Below are 24,026 nucleotides of genomic sequence, written 5' to 3'. Positions count from 1 at the left end.
CATCACTCATATAACGAATCAAGCCATGTGCTGCTAGGTGTCAGTGGGCATCAGTGGGCTTTCTACTTGAATCATTCTGATCAATGAGGGCAGTTCACTGAGCTCAGCTATGGCTGTCTGGGTTAAGCTCCATGGAGAGCAGGTTAATGGTTCCCCAAGATGCCCACATCCCCATCCCCAGACTTGTGGTCTGTTTCCTTACATGACAAGAAGGGATTAAAGTTGCCAATCAACAGTCCTTTGAATAAGAAGATTATCCTGGATCATCCAGGTGAGCCCAAGGTAATCCAAAGAGAATTTCCTGCTTTGAACATCTGTGCCCGCTTCAGAATTCATGGAAACTTTTTCCTCAAGGGAAAAGCACTGAGAGGTTGAAAAGTGTTGAAGTTATGCACCCTCCTTCATGATGGGATTCATAACTTACAAAAGATCTGGGCAGACCCTTTCTGTCACATTCTTAGTCCCTTCCGAAGCGATGAGGCAGCATCCCTGTCAGTCAGCAAACTTACTAGTGCCTCGACTGTGGGCTTCTCAGCCTCCAGAACTGGAGCCATAGCTTTTAGTGAAGCTCTCAGAGGTCAGCTGACTCTCCAATCTCTGTAGGATAGGAAAATGTTCTTGGTGTGGAGGAGGGATGCAGAAAAAGCACAGAATGAGATGAGTGGCAGAAGCTACAGTCAGAGCGACACTGACACTGACGTTGAAGATGAAAGGACCACCACGCAAAGAAGGAGGAGGTCTTCAGAATCTGCACTTCCAGAGACAGGCACAGCCTTGCTGACAACTTGACCCGATAGACCAGTGTAATCCTCTGTAGTTTTCTGACCTCAGAAAGTATGCAGTAATAGCCCGGTGTTGTTTTGAGCTGCGCGACTTAACCACATCTTGTTCTGGCACAACATCCCAGGACGGTGCAGAAGCATCTATCAGCTGACGTGGTCCACAAATGGCCCCGCAGAGCACTTACTACTTTCGCTCTATTTCACGGGTGAGCAAATTGAGCCTTTGGAAAGTGACTCCAGGTCTTACCACACGCACACAGCTGGTAATTGGTAAGGCTATCTATCAGACTGGAGATGCCGTGATGCTAAAGCCTACGCAAAGTAATCACTCCAAAACTGTCTCGCTGTGAGCGAAGAAAGGCTCACAAGAGAGTGAGAATTGAAGAGGTAAGAAACAGCATCATTACCTCTGAGCTAGCCAACCTGTGGGAAAGAAAGGTGGGTTTTTAACTGAACTTGTTAAGTACTGAAAGCACAGGCTGCATTCCCCAATCCAGAGCGAAGAAACTGAGCAGCATGTGCAAGTTTCAGAGTCGTCCCTCTGGGGCCCACAGATGTTTTTATCTTCCCAGGCCCGGGAACCAGGGAAGAGGAAGGTAGGAGTGAGGCTTCACTCTGTGCAGTCTGACTCTTTTGCTTATGCAGTCTCCCCAGATAAGGCAGCAGATCATCTGAAGGAAATGGCGTGTTTGTTCCTTTCGAGTATCACTGCAGAGTTAGATTTTATCTAACACAGGGCTTCCCTGTGGCCTTTGCCAGGTCAGTCCTATGCAGCAGTGAAAAGTCCTTCCCTTGAAAAACTACTGCAATGTAATATTTTTTCAGTTTATTTTCAGTTTATTCAGGGGATTCATTAATTAAAATTTTGTTTGCCCTGTCTCTATAATGTTAGGGATAATGGTCCATCTTGGTTCACATTAGTCCCCATGAGTTATTGATTATTGTCTTTCTTAAATACCCCATCCTACACACACATGTAGGGATGGGGAGGGGAGAGGGGAGAAAAGAGGGGAAGATGGGAGGGGCAGAAAGAGAAAGGGGAAGGGGAAGGAGTGGAGAGGGAGAGAGAGAGAGAGAGAGAGAGAGAGAGAGAGAGAGAGAGAGAGAGAGAGAGATTGAATGATCAGGAATATATGAATATCTTACTGGCAAACCCATCAGCTCTGCCTCCAAGTTTGTGTCCTAAGTTGAGCCCTGCCCTTCCTTATTGTGGTCACCGATATTGCTGCCCTTCCTTTCATGTCCTTTCATTGGGGTTCACTGTGGTGTCCTACTCTGTTATCAGCACATACGTGGAAAGAAGATGTGCAGGGACTGTGAGTAGAGCTGAGTGGGAAAACAGGAACTTAACGTGCTGGAGACCCTGAGTTGAATATCCATCCAGCACCGCAAAAAAGTTATATACACATATATGGACATTTTCCTATATTATTTGCTCCTCTTTATACTTGGAGGGAAAACCGAATTACGTAAGCTGATTTTGGCTTAGTAGAATGTGATCATCCTGGCCTTTGCCACCCTCTTCTATTTATTCTTCCTGTACAAAAATGTCACTGTGTGTCTGAAGGAGCGCATCATAGCTCTCTTTCCTCATAAGAAATGAAGGTAGATTCACTCAGATACGAAGAGGAAAGCAATCTTTGGGAGGTTTCACCTTCCGAAATCTAAAGGCTATTTTTTTTCCTAGTTGTGGAAATAGTTAATCAGAATATATAATATTTTGGCAGCCAGTGTATCAATACACAACATATTGTCTATAGGAAGTATTTTTTAATGAAAAATAAAATTTCCATTCTATCGTGTAAAGTACAAAATGGTTGTTTAGAAGCAGTTTATGTAGAACTTACAGGTAGAAATTTAAAAAAAAACTAAAAAAATCAGCACCATTCATTATTGTTATTGTTGTTGCTATTAATGAGATAATTTATGAATCCTTGTGTGCGTGCGTGTGTGTGTGTGTGTGTGTGTGTGTGTGTGTGTGTGTGTGTAGCAAGCAGGCAGATATACTAGAATGCACACAGTTGCAGACCAGAAGAGGACACCTTTTCTATTGCTCTGCACTGTTGCCTTGAGATGGGGTCAGTCACTGAACTGGAAGGTCACCGGCTTGGAAAACCAACCAGCAAGCTCTTGGGATGTGCCTGTGTTCCTAACCCCCGATATAGGAATTATAAGTACATGAGGCCAGGCCTGGATTGTTATGTGAGTGCTTGTGACTCAAGTTGGGGTCCTCATGTGTGCAGAGCAAGTGCTCTTACTCACTGAGCCATCTCCCCAGACCTTGAATTCTTAAACTGAGATTGAGAATAACAGTAAATTTAGAAACGAAGCAGATTGCAGCTCTCATTGGGTGAACTAAAATGGTTTTGACTTTCAATGTATCAGAGCTGAGACCACACCTCTCCAGTAGTGGTGGTGATCACTGACGTTATTTTGCTGTTTAAAATATGAGGAGTTGCCAAGCAACAAATGTCACTGACTTGGGTATGCATGATTTTAGCGTGTGGACGTCCCTGGAGACCTCATCATTCTAACCCCACCGCTTTACAGACTAATACTTTGCATACCAGAGGAAAAACTGTCTAAAGAAAGAAACTCAGTCTGTCACAGCAAAGACTGAAGAATAGCAACAACCCTGGTAAGTGCCCAGGTGTGCAGAAGGCAAAGGGGAAAATCTACAGAATATGCTTGCCCCCGCCCCCTCTCAGAATCCTAAGAAGTGAGCTGGAAACAAATTACCTAACAGAAGCACAGGTTGCCAGAGGCTGGGAAGCTCAGGTATAGGTATGGCTGAACAGAGGTTTGCTATAGGGAATAAAAATAAAGATAAGAAAAGTAAGGTCTAGCATTCTATAGCAAAGTAGAGAGATTGTGGTTAATAATTTATCACGTATTTCAAAATAGCTACATTTCATTTGGACATGCCCAACACAAAGGAATGCTAAGTGTTTGAGGTGATGGATATGGTAATTGCTCCTCCTGAATCATTCCATCTTATATACATGTTCTAATATGTCACAAGATGCCCATCAATACATATCATTACTGTGCATCAATTAAAAGTAAAGAGAAATTAAAAAGAGGCATATAGACAACAGAATGTGCCTTAGAGAGGGGTGTTCACCAAAGGGTCACTACCCTGGTTTCTGTCTTTTTACTGTAAGGAAGAAAAGGGCCTTGGGAACAGAAGCACGCAAGCTTAGAGACCAGGTAATTTGAGTCTGTTAGCTGCCAAGAATTGAGGGCAAGATCTGGAGAGAAACAGAGCCTAGGAGTCATAAGACAGCGCACAGGTCCTGCTTTGTGAGGGAGAAGCCATCGTCTCATGAAAATCTGAGTAGAGGAACTTTATTTACCTCTCTTCTCTACACCATAGTATACACTCTTTGTTCTACTTATAGAAACAAGTGGTTGCAGTAATTTGGACTGGTACTAGGAAGAACGTTTAAAAGATTGTGTGATATCACACACACACACACACACACACACACACACACACACACACACACCTCAGAGAATAGATTCAAAAAGAGATAAACATCCTGATTGTAAGTGGAACACCTTACCATAACCAATGCAGCTTAAGTCTGGAAACTTAAGTGGAGTGGGCAAAGGAATGAAGAAAGGACAAATACATGCACAGAAAAGCTGGGATCGGGATGGCTGTCACACTCTGATAGAGAAGCACCAACTACTACAAGAACCAGGAAACATCCAGCACAGGGTGGAAGAGAAAGTCTCAGTAGGAAGTGCCTGTATCCAAGCAGTCTCAGGACGAAAGCATCCAGGAGGAGGAAGCAGCAGTTGCTAGTTTTTGCATAAACTGATCTCTTGTACTTGGACCAAAGAAAAGATTGCCTTTCATAGCTGACCTGGGATAAAGGTTTACCAACTTCCCATGGGTCTGAGACCTTGGTCCTTGACAAGGCCATGCCGGTGTCAACGATATTCATTCATTTACTTAAGATTTCATCCACTCTTTACTCAAGATTTCCTCAGCTCCCCACAACAACCATAACCAAAAAGGTTCAAAATCTTGCACACTCCAAAATCTAAAAAGGTTCCAGGCTCTGAAACAACAGCAGGGCACACTCAACTGTAGATTTCTGCATTAACCATGACCAACTGGTAAAGACCATTCCAACATCCAAAACCCTCCCAAATCTATAACACTTCTGGTCCACAGCACTCTGGGTGATGCTCAATCTACTTTAACACTTGTCTTCAAATTTCATACAGTGTGAATATAGAGAATATTTTTAGTTGTCTTTGAGACTGTTACACCTACCTAGCCGCATGTTGATCATAAGACAGATTTTTTTTTTGTAATACACACATGCTGGTCAAGTGATTTGGCAATAGTTAATTGTCATGTGTCCTAGTGTATGTGATTCTGTCAATCCCAACAGCCTCCCCAGAGGGAAAAAGAAACAGAGAACATAAACTAGGAAGTGTTAGGTTTCTTGATGTTAATTTCATTTCCCTGTGATTCTTCCTCTCTCTTCAGATAGTGCTTCATTGGAGATTAGTGTATTGTTGGAGATGAACAGAGACAGAACATTATCTGCCTATATTTCTCAAGCCAAATCTCTCTTTCCTCAAGGACAGTTCGTTTCTCAATTAAACTCATTTAGCTCCGTGCGTAAGGCACCCTTTGTGTCCTAGGACTGGCTATGAGCAAAGACCTTGAATGAATGTCCAGCTTCATTTACAGAAATTGAGCATGCCTGCCCTTCAGAATTTTTGGATTGAGTCCTATATACAATATTCTAATTTTTTTGGTTGGATCTATCTTAAGATTTTTTTAAATTTATGCAGAATTGCAGAACTTTAAAATTAATTTAGAAATCACTGAAGTCATCTGCTTTGTCCTTTTTCAAGTAGCTGTTAAATAGTTTCTGGCTCATTTACTACCTTCAACCACAAATCATGCTTCTCTTTCAGACAGGATTATCATTGCATGGTGAGAAATTCGTTATTATTCCTTGAAATGTTAGCATACCATTCCTTATGAACCCATGACTACATAGGACAAGACTCGGTACCCTCTGAGCATCTCATGCTACCAATGGGGAAGATGTTGTGTCCCTGAGCTCATCTCCAATAACAAGGCCAGGCCCTTCAATGGTGTTTCCAGGCCTTTGGTTCCCTGCCACTCCTGTGTTGATGTGAACTCTTCAGTCAGTTCTTGCTCTGAATTACAGACTGTATCTGAGTCCTTCAGCATTATTGTCTAAATGGTCTCCATTGAACTCTCCAAATTGCCCAATTCTCAATTCTTATGGCAAGGGTTGTCTGGCAAACACAGACTTTCTGACCATTTCTGAACTTTAATTTACTTTATGATAGTTAGAGTTGGGCAAACTTCAGTCTGATATCATATTCTCTTTCTTCTTTTGTTTTTCAGTGTGTGGTAATTTTTTTTTCAAAATTTGGAAATTTCGAAGGAACAATGGACTTCGTGTGCTTTCTCCCTAGATTCATTATTTATTATGTTATTACCGTTGCTGATTTATTTCTGTACATTTATTCTCTATGCACCTATATACACACAAAACTGAAGCTAAAGGAGTAACTCAAGGGTAGATCACTTGCCTACTGTACACAAGGGCCTAAGTTCAAAAGAAAAATTTAATTTTAGATTAAACTCATTTATTTATTAGGAAAGGAGAAAAAATGCCATGGCATAGTTGTAGAAGTTAGAGGTCAACATATGAGAATTGGTTCTTTCCTCCCACCATGATGACCCTTGGGATCAAACTGGGGTCCTCAAGTTTAGAGGCAATCACTGTTATCCACTGTCCATTGCAGTAGCCCATTTAAAAAACTTCCTAAATGAAAGTACAAGAGTAATAATATTTCATCCCAAAATATTTCAACATGGATCTCTTAAAAGATATTGTCTATTTTCCCAGTCACACTCAAGAAAGTAGCAAAATTCTACTATTATAATTTAAATCCACTCTGCCTTCCACTTTCCATACCTACTCAATCATTACAGACTTAAGAATTCCCTTAATGTCTTAGAGCTTCAATTCCCTTATTGGTAGATCAATAAACTTACCATGACAAATAGTTGTTAAAATATAAATGTCATTCATTTATTAGACTAATATGGAGGACCTACTATGTATGCCAGAAGCTGGAGCAGGCACAAAGAACTGAGTGAAGAACAGGTGTAGTATGCCTACTCTGGTCAGGCAGAATTAATGACAAGCTTAGGATAACAGTACAAACCTTGTGACTATTGTAACTCAGGCCAGCAGCTGGATGATGAGACAGAAAAGCCTGAGGAAAGATATATGCATTCCCCCAACATTTTAACCTAAAAACGTGTCCATATTTATTATTGATCTTTTTATGTCAGAACAAAGCCTCTTTTTGAGCATAAATCTGCTGAGCAGATACATAGGCTACTCCCAAGATGCACCATTTCAGACTTCTGGTTTCCACTTAGGTAAAGTGTAAAGATCCCTGTATGCAATACTTACTGTGGCTGCTTGGTTATGAAAATCATCAAGCATGCACCATCCTAGCATATGAGAGGATAAAACAGAAGGGCTGAACATTCCGTGCCATTTGGAGACGTATGCATACCTATATATTGACATCACACACACACACACACACACACACACACACACACTGCAGATATTGAATGGAAATTTTGCATTTCTTTTCTATATATTTTGAATTATTTATTGATAATTTTATTTTACAGGCACTGATCATTCTTTTGCCTGCATGTATGTCTGTGTGAAGGTGTCAGATTCCCTGGAACTGGAGTTACAAATATTTGTGAGCTGCCATGTGGGTGGTGGGGACTGAACTCTGGTCCTCTGGAAATGTAGTCAATGTTGTAACTGCTGAGCTACCTCTCCAGCCCTCTTTACTATGTTTTGAAACAGAATAATATTTTTAGCATTATCATTCAGCTATTCCCACAGGATCTTTGAAGAGATGTACAAGAAGCTGAGCCACCTGCTACTGTGGGGCACATTGGATCAGTCACAAGTTGAGTGGCAGCACAGAGGAAAGAAATGTTGAGTCTCAACATCCAAAATACCTATCAAAAGCCCAGTAAGGTTTATTAAAACCATCAAATCATGCAATCTTGGAGTTAAGGAACAGCAGCTATGAAGAGAACACAATCATGTTCATTGGAAAAGCATGAGCCCTTCGCTTCCTGCAGCCACTGGCTGGGTACAGGTGAGCACAATGAAACGCTAGCACAGCTCTGGCAGGGTTGTTTGGGAGTCTGGGCTGGTTGGTTGGTTGGTTGGTTGGTTGGTTGGTTGGTTGGTTGGTTGGTTGATTAGTTGGTTGGTTTGTTGGTTAGTTGGTTGGTTGGTTGGTTGATTAGTTGGTTGGTTTGTTGGTTAGTTGGTTGGTTGGTTGGTGGTTAGTTGGTTGGTTGGTTGGTTGGTTGGTGGTTAGTTGGTTGGTTGGTTGGTTAGTTGGTTGGTTGGTTGCCTAGTTTGTTGGTTAGTTAGTTTTGCTGGGGATCAAACTCAGGGTTTTACATATGCTAAGCAAGTGCTCTACCAATAGGCTTATATCCTAGCCCCAGAAAAATATTTTCTACCTGTAATTCCCCCTCAACACACACACACACACACACACACACACACACACACAACTGGACATACTCAAATAAAATATGAAAATAATATATAAAACTATGTACAGGCTAAACATTATTTCCAACAAATAATTTTTAAGGAAGCCTCTAGAGTATGTAGCTTAGTAAGTTAAGGGAGAAAACCAAGAAAAGGTTTGGAATTCAAAATGTACACATTATTATGCAATGTACTTTCCTTCTCCAGCCATCAGTAGAAAGAAGTCCCCGGACAGCAGCATTGCACCTGGGTTCTGGAGCAGATAGCCCACAGCAACTCAGAAAACAGTGACTGTGGGAAGAAGGCATGGGGATGACAAAGACTGGCAAGATTTGTAAAATGTGCAGCCTTCCTTTTCTGAATGGTTGACAGATACAGCGACCCATTTTGGGGGGGGGGGGAAACATGTATAACAATTCATGTAGAGAACACTAAAAGACAAGCGAAAAACTAGCACACTATTCATAATGAGAAAAATCAAAATTATACGACAAAAAAGCCTATTCCAAGAGGAGCATTTTCTTCACCTATAAATCAACCTTGTAACCTCATCATAATGTCAACTATACCTCCTGAGTTAGCCATGGGCTGTAATGTAATCATAAAGAGGAGGGGAGGGGAGTGTGGTATGGGATGGGCAGGGGGGTTCTCACTCACTGTGACAGAAAGTCAGTGCCTGCTGACTAAAATCAATCACAAAAAAAGCATCAAAGGCATGTTCCTCAGATACGTGGAGAAAAATATCAATAGAATCAAGTAAACATCATTAAAAGTGGCTGCCTCTAGGAACCACCGACAACAGTGCCCAGCATATTGTGTATTAATCAGAATTATTTCAGGTGCCAATGACAGAAACTCAAAGCAGTGCAAGCAGGGGAGTGAATGTATTTGTTTATACAGCTTAACAAAACATGAATAACACTGGCGGGATCGAGATTTGTCCATCCAATGTCTGCAAGAACTGACTCTGACTCCCCAGTCCTCAGCCATGTTTTCATTCCCTGCTATTTGGCTGATTTTTCAAGACCGCTTTCTCACACAGGGACAGAGACTGCCCTCCCTCTACAGCTCCGGGTTTATGATGAACCCTTAGCATCCAGGCTCTAAGAGTGAAACAAAACTTCAGTCCTGATGGTCCCAGCCCAGACGCCCAGTGAGGCTGTTGTTCATTGGTGGCTTGGTCGCACTGCACCAGTTGCTTTTCCCGTTGCTTTTATAAATTAATAAAATGCCTGACAGTTGCAACATGAGGGAGTAAAGACTTACGCTGGCTTGCAGTTTCCAGAAGCAGTGGCATCCAGCCTGGCAGGGAAGGCAGAGACACAGATCCACCTCCGCCCAAGGTAGAAGGAGTAGACAAGCACCAGCAGATCAGAAGGCAGAGAAATCAGGCCAGAACTAGAATAATACAGCCTTCAAATGCCTACCCCTAACTACCTCCATCCTCGAGCTAGGCTCCACATCCAAAAGGCTCCACAAACCTCCAAAACAGCACCACCTGCTGGACAGAAAGTGTATAAACACACCAGCCCATGGGGGACATTATACATCCAAACCTTAACAATTGTGTTTTCATCTTTAAAGCTGTCTCCTTGGCTGGGGGAATATGAGGCTATAACTAGTTAGTCCTGGCTCACAACCATCTGTAACTCCAGTTCCAGGGGATCCAATGCCCTCTTCTGGCCTCCACTACAACCAAGCTTGCAAATTGTTCACAGACATACACACAGGCAAAACATCCATATACATAAAAGTAAAATAAAATATAAGTAAATACTTACTTTTAAAATTCATTATTAAATGGAAATTTTAAATTGGCAGATTTTGATAAAACATGTTATTTTCTAGGATGCAGGTAATTCTTGTCAAATCAGATGAAAGCCTTCTCTCCAAGAAGCAAGGATTTGGTGACTGGCAAAATGACACGGCAGATAACATGACATCAATCTGATGGCCTGAGTCAATCTGATTCCAAAATCCCACATGGTGGAAGGAAATGGTCAAGTCTCTCAAGTTATCCTCTGACCTCTGTGAGGAATACCTGGAACATGGACATCCATGTAGGCTGCCTGCAGAGGTCAGAGGTCCACAGCATCAACTCTTCCCCTGGCCTCGAGGAGACTCCCTACTCTGGAGATTCTGGGACACCCATCTTTTCATTGCAACATGAAACAGTTTCATGATAGAAAGATGAATGATAGATGTTTTTATTTGTGTCTTTATGATGGAAAGATGGATGATAGATAGATAGATGATAGATAGGGAACTAATTGAAGGGTTAGGTAGATTATTCATTGATAGGTTTATTGCTACGATATGTAAATAATAATAACCATTGTGGGTTAAAGGACAGGGTAGAACAGTGGTTAGTGTGGGTTAATCAAAATAAGGATGTATGAAAAAACTCATACAGAACCTAATTTTTAAAATAGTTTAAAGCAATTTGAACATAGGTACATCGAATGGGTTAACAATGATTCCTCTAGAACAGGTAGGTTAATGAGTAAAAATCTCCATAACAGGATGGTAAAATCCTGTTACCAAAAACACGCCGCACTTTGGTTGAAGGCCACAAAGAAGTCAAGCTGGAACTCATCTGAACACTTTCTCCTTGGTGTCCAGCTTCCATGGAACCAGCAGATGCTATCAGGCTGTTGGGAAGGGAAAGTCATCAATGGTGTTACTCAGTGAAACCCGAATGCTACAGTATCAACCTGCCTGCCAAGACGTGCCCATTGGAGCAGTATCGACATCACTGTTGGGAAGGGGGCCTAACCAACCACTTTCTGATTGGCTTTCCTGCTCTGCAGGTGGGAGTTCATGCCTGGTACCATAAACTGGGTTAAAAGTGGATGGCTCGGGAGGTCACAGATAAGCAGCGGTGGGGGTGGGAGTATCACAGTTCTCTTATTAAGTGGAAAACTGGACATACTGTCAAACCACCTTCTAAATAATAGTGTTTCTGCCCAGATTAGTGTTGCTCTCAACCTGGGCCAGAGAAGCTTCTCTCTTCAGTGGGCACAAAATAACTCAGATTCAAAACTGGTCAAAGTACTGAACCTATATGACTGGTGAGTTCTCAGCCCTAGATGTGACATTAATACCCACTCCCCCAAGGCCCAGGGAACAGCATGGAGGAGGGAGGGGGGAAATGTAAGCTGAAAGATGGGGAAGAACAGTACACAGTACTGTCTTCTGCCTGTCACACAGCTTCTGTATTCAGGAACGCAAAGTGCTCTCTGGTTACCTGCATCAGACCTGCATGAGGTCAAGCTAATGAGATCAGTCACTATTCCCACAGGCAGTGCTAGTTGAACCCATAGGTTATAAAAATAAAAGAGGATGCGGAGGGGAGTCTCCAGGGAAACGGAAGAGGGGGGTTGGGTTCGATGGGTTCAAAGTCTATCAGGTACATATGTGAATTCTCCAGGAATAAATAAAAAATTGTGGTCAGCTGACTTGTACTACATTGAGGGGACAGCAGAGCTCAGAAATTCTCAGTAAAAAAAAAATTGCCTATGAATGGGTGAAGGCGTGAGTCACTCGAAGTGAGTAAATAACCATTCATCCATGAAATGTAATAATGTAATTTTCTATCTTTTTTCAAACATAGAAGATAAAGTCTGTTTACGGACTTCACCAGACCATAAAAATGGACAAACGTGAACTAAGAGGTGACTCAAGGCAACCAAAGGCCTATAAATAGCCGATAACAGCTGGTAGCTTGTGAACACTGATGTCACTGGTGAGGTCCCCAGCTGTGGCTGAGAGCTAACTGGTGACCCCTGAGGACACTTGCCTTCTTTTCAGGATTCTCACTCAGTGAGCAATGTCTTCAGCAAACTTTCACCTACCCTCACTTTTGCACGACCTATAACACAGTCGCTACAGGGGCTTCCTTTGTTTAGAAAACAGGATTCTTTCGGCGAAACTTGCTCAGCAAAGCTTGCTCTTTGCAAGTGAAAGAACAGGTATGAGTGTTTTGAATACCACAGAGACAGATTTTTTTTTTGGGAGGGGGGGGCTTTAGACAGTACCTAACCTAGTCCAAGTAAAATATCCTTAAAACTTACCCAACCCAGGAGCTGGAGCATGGACTCAGCATGTGAAAGCCTTCATTGCCCTTGCAGAGGACTGGGGTTTGATGGGAGCCACCATGTGGATGTAGCTAAGGAGATAAACAACCTTCCTTGCTGCCCATAGATAACAATAATAATTTGATACTATGCGTGGACTGCCTTTTAATAAGGCTCGCATTTTTCACAAGAACAGTTATTTCTTAGATTTCTAAACTATGGGCTATTTGTAACTTCACCCTGTTACACCAGTCTATATTGAAAAGCGTTGACAGACCAGTGGCATGCCAACACCACCTCGGGAGAGCAAGCCTACCACAACGCTTTCCAAGGGAAGCCGACAGCGGACAGTGTGGACTTCAGACGACCCTGAAGTGAAATCTATTTCTTTCCGAGACAGTATAAATCAGAAGTCGAGACAAAGATAAACCGTGTCCCCGAAGTAAGTACAGCTACACCGTCAGAACCGAAAATCATTTTCCTATGCTAAACAAGAATGCCAAGGGTCCACTCCAAAGTCAATTTCACTGTTTACAAAAAATCACAGCTATGAAATAGCCAAAGCAGACAGGTAAAATTATATATCCCAAAGTGAACAGAGAGGTACAGTGGTCTAAGATGAAGCGTGATTAAACGGAACATTAAGAAATGATGAAAACGGACAATATTAGGTGAAAGAATGTTCTAAGAGAATAGCATGAAAATAAGGCCTTATGAAGTATAATAAATCCAAGTAGAGTAAAATGAGACATGCCTATAGTTAAAAAACAAATAAAACTCAAATTAGAATCCCAGGGGAAAACACAGCTACAAGTAGTTTGAGAAAAAGTCCCATACCCCATTAAAATGTAAATAGAGTCCTTCTCAGTATGATGACTAATGGTTGTTCCCTCCAAACTGAAGGTTCCAGTTACAATTTTGTGGAGTTTATTATCCCTGAAAATTATCCATCACTATTGATATTTCACTTTCTGTAACTTCAGTTGCGTGCAGTCAAACGTGGCATGGTGATTTAAATGAGAATGGTACCCATGGGCCCAAATATTTGAATATTTGGTCCCCAGTTGGTGGAACTGTTTTGGAAGGATTGGAATTGTGGCCTTGTAGGGGAAAGTACATCACTGGGGGCAGACTTTGAAGTTTCTAAAGCCCACACCAGAGAGGGAGTCTCTCTCTCTCTCTCTCTCTCTCGCTCTCGCTCTCGCTCTCGCTCTCGCTCTCGCTCTCGCTCTCGCTCTCGCTCTCGCTCTCGCTCTCTCTCTTCTTGTTACATGTGGACCATATATAAGCTTTCAGCTACTGCTCCCGTGTCTCATTCCTGCCTGCTGCCATGCTCCTCATCACGATGCTCATGGACTCACCCTCTGAACCTGTAAGTCCCAATAAACTCTTCTATAAATTTCCCTGGTCTTGGTGTCTTACCACAACAAAAGAAAAGTTCACTAAGACACATGGTCAGAAAGTATTAACATCCCAGAAACAAACAATTCATAATTATAAATGGTACACCATGAGATGGTGCCCTGTACATGGCCTCCTGGATAGAAGCCATTCTTCTGCTCAGTGTATCCACTGTGTATATGCTGCCAGCCTAGTAGTTATCTATGGCTGTCTCAGTTATCAGATTACCGTGTGGGTGCTCACCCTTCTTAATAAATGACTCCCAAAGTCTAAGTGCAGAGATACTGGCTGTCAATTGGGGTACGTCAAAGAGAAAGATCAAGGATTTTAAGTGTAGAGGTGAAATTAGCTGACTCTCTTAGAAAAGGGGAAAAAAATGCCAAGGTTGCTGGGATCTGGACAAAACACACTATGCACAGCTTCAACATCATCTTCAGTTTCTGCACCCCCTCCTCAAGGACTTGGGGCCATAGCTCTTGAGAATAAGTGAGGCTCAACATTACCATTTCAATAAACACTTGCATGTGGTTCTCAAAGTGACTTGAAGTAAGGTTTTCGGACCATCTTCCTAACTACTAGTCAGTAAATATCAAAAAATGTGCATACCACTAAAGCCAATCAGCTTCTCAATAGACTGATTGGGAGTCAAAATCAAGAGTGACCAGCCTAAAACTCTCAGCTCCTTGAGGGCTGGTTCCCAGCATGAGACACGGAGCCTGAGAGTAATTAGCCATTGAACAGAGAGAGATCTCCAGCCTTCTGGAAAGTGTGTGCTAACAGTCTCATTAAGCTGCCCCTTTTCATCTCGAAACACATTGATGATTTAATTATTTCTCGACACACATCCTAGAATATGACTTATCTCAGGCTATAGACTGTAAGGCACTTAGAGCTTAGAGAATGGTGAGGACAGAATGGATGGAAATGGGTCAAGGTCACACACTGCAGTAATAAGTTATAAGCTGGGCACACACTTCAGTAACCATAAGCCGGGCCCATAGCAATGTACTTTTACCTTTTTTTTTTTTTTTTGCAGTAGGGTCTGTGGGCTTCCCTTCTCACACTCTCTGGGGGTTCTAGGTCAGTCCGATTTCTGGACCAGATCACAAACTTAACAAGGCAGAAGACTGATGTGTGACATGAGAATCTGCACGTTGACTAAGTAAAACTCCTCTACCCCTCCCGCCAAGGTGTTGGTATGCTTACTAACCCTAAAGATACAGTGACATAGAAACAAAAGAAATGAGGAAGTTGAAGTCAGTCAACCGAGAGGGTCTAGTCCGAGCAGGAGCCAAGAATGTAAGCCGTGACAAAGGGCACATCCAGCAGCCATACTGAGCCATGAAGCTGTAGGCTTGAGTCTGTTTCCAGGACTCAGAACTTCCCTGGAAGAGCCAGTCCCCTCTCTCCTGCAGCCATGCCTCTGTAGCTATTAAAAGCATGGCCGTCTGACAAGTTACAGGTCCTTGCTAATTAAACTGTAAATCTTCTTTCAACTGTTTTAAAAAAAAATCAAGGACACTAAATTGCAGGCATCTTAAAGACTGGGACAGCTCTCTTAATCTTGAAAACACACAGCAAGGAAACAGAGTCTGCATCAGAGGGAGGGAAAGACCTTGGGAGATAGAGATGGGAGTCAGCAGCCTGACAGAGTGCAGTCACACATCACCAGAACAATGCGTACTGAGTGGGCTTAAAGCTTCAGTGACAATGAGAACCTTCCTCTCTCACCGAAAGCCTACTCAAAAGATCACAAGGCCACACACGCTCTTCAGCGTCTATTCCTGTGCCGCTGCCTGATTAGAGAACTGCTCACAGTCCCCATCTCATCGGGGTTGTGCAGAGGCCCGTGTTTTTCTCACCCTGTCTGTGACAAGGTGGCTAAGTCCTCTCGTTGTGTATAAGGAGCCAGGAAGTTCTGTGCAGCCAGATGCTTGGCCTAAGCTGTGTTCTCCCAGCCAGTATTATTGACAGAAGATTCTAGTGGGGATTTGGTCAGCCTTGTTCCTTTATCTCTTACTCGGTCTTTATGTCTTACTTGGTCCAGAGCCATGAAAAGGAAACCAAAACACCCCATACCGTCCTCTGAAATGCCAACATTGGGTTTCTGTGCTCAATTTAAGAAAAAGATAGCATGGACCCTCTGGTCAGAGAGATCTCACTCCTCGTAACCCCTGACTAAGGCTGTGAGGGAGAAGAGCTTCGCAGCATGACTGTTTAAATCCATTCCAGAGTGGTTGCTACTAGGAATACATACAGAAGCAAAACACAAGGCATACCCACTTTGTAAATGGAGTTCTGGAGTGTACAGGTAACCACACCGGGCCTCTGTTCTGGTCCTTGAAGCTTCAGTTTTGAGTGGACTGAGCATAAGTACCCCACTGGCCATTTCGGTTTTGAGTGAACTGAGCATGAGTACCCTGCTGGCCATTTCAGTTTTGAGTAGACTGAGTGTAAGTACCCTGTTGGCCATTTCTTCAGTGTCTATGTCTGCACAATCCCCCTCAGGTGTTCCTCACTGCCAATCTGGAAGAAACCTGCTTATCCTTTATGACTTAAATCTTATTTCAGAATCTTATTCTTTTCAGACACAGATAAATATTCTTTTTTGTCAGTTATTTTCCTTACTTTTTAAGTTAGGCTGTGTGGGGTGTAGGAGCGTGTACACATGAGTGCTGTCCTCATGGAGGCAAGGAGAGAGGGTGAGAGGCCCTGGAGCTGAAGTTCAGGTGGCTGGAAGACATCTGACATGGCTGGAAATCCAATTCCAGTCCTCTTAGAAGAGCAGTACATGTTCTGAAGCTCTGCTAGATCTCCAGTCCAAAGGTTAAATACACACGCACACACACACACACACACACACACACACACACACACACACACACACTTTCTTCTTACATCCCGACCACAATTTCCCTTCCCTTCTATCCCCCAGTCCCTCCTCCCAGCACCCTCCCTCTGTCCACTTCAGTAAAGGGCAGACCTCCCACAAACAACCATGTCATACCATAAAAAACTAGAAACCTCCCCTTGTATTGAGGCTGAACCCAGTCCTAGAAAAAGGTCTCTAAATCAGGCAAAAGAGTCAGAGACAGCCCCTGCTCCTACTGTTCAGAGTCTCACGAGAAGACCAAGCTACACAGCTGTAGCATATGTGTAGAGGACCTGGCTCAGTCCCATGCAGGCTCCCTGGTTGTTGGTTCTGTCTCTGTGAGCCCCTTTGAGGTCAGGTTGGTTGACTCTGTGGGGTTTCTTATGTTTTCCTTGGCCCTCTGGCTCCTACCATCCTTCCTAGTTTCTTCCCCAGGATTCCCTAAGCACCACCTCTGCATACTGCTTTAGGTAGTTTGAGCACATAATTTTTTTCGTCCCTCAATTTCTATCCTTATTTTTCCATGTCTTTTCCTTTCTGTCACTCTCTACCCCGTCAGACTACAGCCCCTGGACAGCATATGTAGCTCCCTCGTCACCTTTATAATCCCCACCCCTTAGCTGAGTCCTGGGCATACAGTAACGCATCAAGTGTGAGGGAGACCGGAAGGTGCAAGAACAAAAGAGACAGGATTGTGGGGAAATATAGATAGAAGGTAGAAAGGGAGACACTGGAACAAAGACATACAATGGAGGTTGGGAAAAGAAGGCCTGTGGGGAGGACTGAGAAAAACAACAACAACAACTATAATAATAATAGGACAGACCTTTGGTAAAGAAAGCTAGGAATGTTGGCAGGATGAAGGACATTATAACCATAGACAGTGGCGAATGGAAATGATTGAGTAGTACAAGCGTGTGCTCTGGAAGACTCTAGAATCCATGACCTGCTGTCTTACTGCTAGATGCAAAATAAGAGGGAGAGAGATACAAGTGGAAACATTCAGCTTCAACTGTGTCGTGAACAAACAGTGTATCGGTTATTAATAGCGTTTCCTCATTCTTCTTGTCTTGGTGTTTAAATAAAGGAGGGATGAGTTTAAACAGATTCACTTTTAATTGTGATCTCTAAATCACGCAGTTTACTTGCCTATTGTGGGGTTTTAGAGATAATTTAAGCCTTAAAGTTTGTATCATGAGGCATTTTTTTTTCCTGTAGGCACGCCATAAATCTGCAAGATGAGCTGTGATTCATTCCTGTAGGTGTTAGTATGTGATTATGTAAGCCCTGCCAATAATGGAAAAAAAATTTACTAGAAATGTGGCAGAGAATAAATACAAGCAGAAATAGCAATGGAAGTGTTGCTTCTCTGCCTTGTACTAAAAGAGGAGTTGTGTGTAGAGAAGTCATTTATACCAGTAATTTACAACATTTTTTTTTCAGACGATCGCCCATCTAATAATCGTGGACCAAATTGGAAAGCAATAAAACAAAGCACAACCATCTAAACGAAAATAACTAATCAGGGGTTCTCCTCCTCGCATTTTTCTCACAGTGAGTTGGGTTATGCCTCCACAAAGACACAGCGCTGCGAGCAAGGAGGCCCACGCCGCACAGAAGCCCCGCGGCTTCTGCCAGCATTTATCCATAGTATGCAGTAACATCCCCGTGGCTGAGATGTAAGTGATCCTTTGTTTAGCAATTTAGTGCTGCAGCACATGCAAATGGGCTCCGTGTTCCTTTGCAGGTCTTTGCTAGAATTTTCTAGAAGGCTCTGTACAGTTCCTAGCACTCGGCAACTGCTCGGTCACGGTGACTTTTATGCAACTGAGAACAGATTAATCTCGGAATGAACAGAGACTGATTTTTTTGAGCCTCCGAGAGAAATTGAACCTTCCCTTTGCTGATGCTGAATGTGTCCTATGTCCCAGTAATGCTCGGCTTGTTTATTAGTTACTTTTTTTGATATGTAACCTGAAACAACTTAAGGGAGAAGGATTTATTTTGGTTCGTGGTTTGAGGGGACAGTCTGTCCCAGCAGAACAACACATTGAGTTCATGGAGGCTCATGGCTGGGTCAGCTGGAACATGAAGCTTACTTGTGTTCCTGAGACTCTAGAAATGGGAAGACTGGGCTGCAAGGAGAGCTGAACTGTAACTCTTAGGACAAGCCTCTCTCCGTTAACTATTGGAGTGAGCACAGGGACCCCAATGGAGGAGTTAGAGAAAGAACTGAAGAAGCTGAAGGGATTTGCAACCCCATAGGAAGAACAACATCAACCAACCAGACCTCCCAGAACTCCCAGGGACTAAACCACCAACCAAAGAGTATACATGGAGGGACCCATGGCTCCAGTCACATATGTAGCAGAGGATGGCATTGTCCTGCATCAATGGGTAGAGAGGCCCTTGGTCCTGTGAAGGCTCAATGCCCCAGTGTAGGGGAATGCCAGGACAGGGAAGCAAGAGGGAGTGGGTGGGTGGGTAGGGGAACACCCTCATAGAAGCAGGGGGAGAGGATAGGGAGTTTGGAAAAGGGAAATGATAACATTTGAAATGTAAATAAATATAATATCCAATTTTAAAAAAAAAGACAAGCCTCTCTACCCCTATTAGTCTACTCCCTCTCGATAGGTCCGCTCTCCCAAAGATTTCACAATCTCTCACAACAGTGTCACCAGCTATGGACCAAGTTTTCAAATAGATGAGTCTGTGAGGGACATTTTACATGCGAGGCCCAAAGGCTGACCGAATTAATGATTGAGAAAAGAAAGTCCACGTGGTGTATTTCTTAGATTAGCATTATGAACTAACTTGAGGGCTTCTAGTAACCCCTAAACATGTATCTGGGCATGTTTGTATCTTACAGATGCAAATTTTAATGCTTGGATTAGATACTCTGTGACCCTAAATGAAATTAGGGAAACCCTGCTGTAGAATAATCTTAGCCTAAGTGATACTTTTCTCAATTAAATAAATCAGTGTAGAAAATGTTTTTCATATGATTAAAGTATGTAGAAAAATCTTTGCACCTGGGGCAAGTATCACCTTTCATAAAACCCAAGAACGAATGATAAAAAATAGAAAACAGAACCGAGAAAGAAAAAAAAATTATACCCTGGGGCACAGGGCAACAATGTGCCTGAGGAGACAAACAAGTTCCAATGATTAAAACACCGCACGTGCTTGCTATATACCACCTGGGCTCGAACTATATTAGAAATGAATGTCATCGCAATTAATAACCTTCCCCCTCCTGCCCGTATTCGTTGGGAGGAAAATAAACAGAAGTTCGGTAATTGCAAAACTCAAAAAGCAGCGTGTTGTTGGTTCTACAATAAATTCCAAGGGAAAAAAATGTGTTTCTCTCTTAATGAAACTACCAGCAGCCAAAAGATAATATAAGGGAAATTTTGTGGCAATTCTAGAATATTGTTTCATAACACCGCCCCTGGAAGTCTGACTTCAGCGGTCTGGTGTCAGGGGCTCCAAGGAAAGCACATCCTCAGGGACACACAGCCAGCTCACTAGAAGCTCACCATTGCTTTCCATGGGCTTTAAATGATTAAAACGGCCCTAACACAGAACGGAAGAGATAGCTGATCTGCTGACTTTGGAGGAACTTGCTTCTTCAAATGACTTATTCAGTCCTAAGGCCAATTAAGTACTGAGGTAGACGCTCTCTCTGACATCTTCAGTCTAAAGGAGAAAATAATCAACGTGAGCAAGGCAATCAAGTAGCTCAAAGAGAATACATTGTTGCTTTCCGTGAGGCTTCTGCTTCATTTTGTATTGTGTTTTCCCCAGCAACTCCATGTCTGTACATAATATATCTGGGCATTTCCACTCTCCCATTGCTCTCTCTTTTGGTCTCCCCTTTCTTTTTCCCAAGTCCCCTTTCCCCATTTTTAGTTTTTCTTTTGCTGTTTGCTTGTTTTAATTTTCTGCCTTTTGCATTGCGTTGTTTAATTAGTGTTGTATACATGCTTGTGGATGTAGGGTTATTAAACGGAGTGTGCACAACTTGCCAGTGCCTTCCACCCTGAAGAAAATGCTGAGTCCCGTTCCCGGGCCATTACCCTCCATAGTTCCTGTGAATCCCTTCCCCACCCATGACAGAATGTTGATTGCACATTATGCTTAATACCTTTATGGAAACAAGGCAGAGGTTCAAGTTTAAAATGACAGAGGCCTTTATATTAGATAGTCAAAACAAGCCAGAACAAAATATAGCAAAACAAAACAAAACTAGATCTTCTCGAAGAAATGTTATTTCAGTTAATATTATTTTTTTAGTGTTTTGGTTTGTTGTTTTCCTTTTTGTTTTTTAAAGAGCAATGGTCAGACATAGAAGAGGAATTTCCATGATTGAGAAAAGGGTGTTAAAGACCATCAAGTTGTGAAAAGCATGCCATTATTAGAACAAAAAGGGGGAAGTCTACATCTGTAGTTAGAAAGAGCAGATTTTCAGATCCTGAGGTCCACGGGTAGGAGGTCGGACTGTGCGCTCAGTACAGCAGTGAATCACTGAAGGGTGTGCAGCAAGGACATCATCTGTGCACTTTCTATTTCAGGCTAATCAACTTTGCCTGGAGCCAGAGCGCAGGGCAAAACACTTGTCTGACATGCACAAAGATCTGAAGCAGATCCTCAGTTCCACAGAAGAAAGAAGAGACAGGGAGGGGAAAGACCAACCCCATGTATAGCACTGCATTAAGAATTAGTGTGGAAAGATGAAACACATTCTGACCTTCATACAGTAACTGGCAGCAGTGGGTTCGGAGAGACAAGCAGTGACAGCATAGTTAAGAAAGAAACAGGATTTTCTGATGAGCTATAACTGTGAAAGAGTGAGAGGGATCAAGGTGTGCTCCTTGGATTCTTGGATTAGCCAGCAGGATAGAGGGCCATTGACTGGGATTAAGTTTTATTTAGAGGAGACCTTCCACATACATTGTTTTCCCTCCATCTTTATTAACTTGGGTATTTCTTACTTACATTTCAATTGTTATTCCCTTTCCCAGTTTCCGGGCCAACACCCCCCAACCTCTCCCCCTCCGCTTCTATATGGGTGTTCCCCTCCCCATCCTCCCCCCATTAGTGGCCTCCCCCCAACAATCACATTCACTGAGGGTTGAGTCTTGGCAGGACCAAGGGCTTTCCCTTCCACTGGTGCTCTTACTAGGATATTCATTGCTACCTATGGGGTCAGAGTCCAGGGTCAGTCCATGTATAGTCTTTCCACACACATTTTAGACACACACATCTTATCAGGCCTATGAGATGTTCAGGGCAGGTAGGCAGTTGGATTGATGCTGGAGGCATACATGTGCTAGGCATCCTTTAAAGTTACATAGGTATTAAAATCTATAGGACAGTTGAGGCTTACCCAGGAGTCACTAGAGAAGGAAAAGATGTCTAGAAAGTCATTAGAGGACCAGCTGAGAAAGAGAGGTCACTGAAGAAAGATAGAAGCAAGGGACATAAGGAGCTGTGACAGAGGAGCATGCTCCAAGGTGGAGTGGCCATGTACACTAGATTGTACCAAAAATGAAAACCAAGTCGTGTATGTACCTTAACTTTAACAGCAGCAATTTCAGCGGTGGTGATAAGCATCCAAATTACTTCAACTTAATAAGGAAATAAAGACGAAGAAGCCAGATTCAAGTTAACTGACTGCTAATATTCCGAGTAAGGCCTCTAGTCAACTGCGGGTTGATGGTAAAGATTTTAGACAGATTTCCATCTATGTGGGAGATTGTCATACCAACTTCTGTTGTTCAGGGGTTTGGTTGAATATTTTAAGAATTAACAAAAGTGTTAACAAAAATGACAAATAAGAAAAAGGTTTTGTCTATTCAATGGCCACCAAAACTGGACTCAGAGCCTCTTTTACAAAGGAGAATGACAATTGTGCCTAGACACAAGTCAGTGACAAGGTGCGGGAAGCCCTGGGTTCGATTCTCAGCACCACGCAAAGTAAGCATTCATGTCATAATTCTTGTCACACTGTATCACGATGACACCCTGCTTTTCAGTACGTCTATCCAACATCTAATAGACACAGCGATTCAGGAACTGATAATAAAACCGAAAAGTACAGTAATGGATCTTGAACTCCTCAGTATTGCTTCTCTGCTTATACACACAGAACTTTTGAGTGAAATACAAATCACCCATATTTAGACTCTTTTTGGAAAGCCAGTTAGCAGCTTGTATATGGTATTCTGAGCTAGAGTAGAAGACCTTCACAAAACTGGCTCTCCACCTCCACCCTCCAGCTTCAAACATTAAATGATGTGTTCTAGAAACCTCGGCATTCCCTGATATTTTAACCGATGTGTGATGGGCAGTTTTTGCGTATGTTGCATTAATTCTTTGTTTCACAGCTGCACAGTGGTACAAGTGTGTTTAAAACCATTTTTATTGCCTCACAAGTACACTCTATTTAATTATGTGCTATGCCCATGTAGCACTACCCATAGCACTAACAGAAGACACCTACTTTCTAGGTCTAGCAAGTTGACCACATGTACATGGACAAGTAAGGTAAACATGTCAGGTTCTCCAGCTGCCCCTGTGATATTCTGGAAAAACTTTAAGACACAAGATGATTTCAGAATGCCGATGTATTAGAACCTGCATCTTGTAATTAAGTAAATATGTAGTATTCTTTTGATGTGATGTAATAGATGACGGGCCTTCATTTATTATTTATGATTACTTAAAACACATGGCTCAGGGCTGGAGAGATGGCTCTGTAGTTGAGAGCACTGGCTGCCCTTCCAGAGGATCCAGGTTCAATTCCCAGCATCCGTATAGTCATTCACAATTGTCACTCTAGTTTGTAGGAGCTCTGGTGTCCTTAACTCCTTGAACACTAGGCATGCAAATGGTTCATAGACACACAGGCTGAAAGAATATTTGTACACATAAATTAAATCTTAAATAAATAAATAAAACACATGGCTCATTTATACATTTTACAAATGAGGAAACTGAGGACCTGAGACCAGGCAACATAACAATAGATATGTCTATGTAATTAGTACCTCCAAATATTTCTCTGTTAATTGTATCATAGTCAGCAAGAGTCACTCAGAAAAATTAAAAAGATTAACTTATATTACTAGTATTTTCTTCATTTACCTTTTTAATGCTATTAACCGAACTAACAAACTATACTGCTTTTCTTAGAAATGTGGACAAGGCTACTTACTGTCCTAGTGTTCTATTGCTGTGAAGAGACTCCATGACCATGGCAACTCTTATAAAG

General features: G+C 42.5%; 2 long non-coding RNA genes across 5 annotated transcripts in view; one reads left to right on the top strand and one right to left on the bottom strand.

Moving 5' to 3' along the window:
- The window catches only part of LOC147994801 (uncharacterized), a 340,279-nt gene that overhangs the window by 198,007 nt on the left and 118,246 nt on the right, over window positions 1-24,026 (bottom strand). The gene's annotated exons all lie outside the window — the stretch shown is intronic.
- On the top strand, window positions 734-24,026 carry LOC147994802 (uncharacterized). Of its 2 annotated transcripts, XR_015686475.1 has the most exons (8): window positions 734-1,169; window positions 3,283-3,420; window positions 7,718-7,991; window positions 10,250-11,211; window positions 12,015-12,372; window positions 12,730-12,919; window positions 18,306-18,429; window positions 23,948-24,026. It is a non-coding gene; the product is annotated as an uncharacterized LOC147994802 (long non-coding RNA). The 2 variants fall into 2 exon arrangements; XR_015686474.1 differs by lacking the exons at window positions 10,250-11,211; window positions 12,015-12,372; window positions 12,730-12,919; window positions 18,306-18,429; window positions 23,948-24,026 and adding an exon at window positions 8,609-10,180.

Source organism: Rattus norvegicus, chromosome 4 (genome assembly GCF_021556685.1).
Source record: "Rattus norvegicus strain SHRSP/BbbUtx chromosome 4, alternate assembly SHRSP_T2T, whole genome shotgun sequence".
Lineage (NCBI taxonomy): Eukaryota > Metazoa > Chordata > Mammalia > Rodentia > Muridae > Rattus > Rattus norvegicus.
This window is presented reverse-complemented; position numbering and strand designations above follow the sequence as displayed.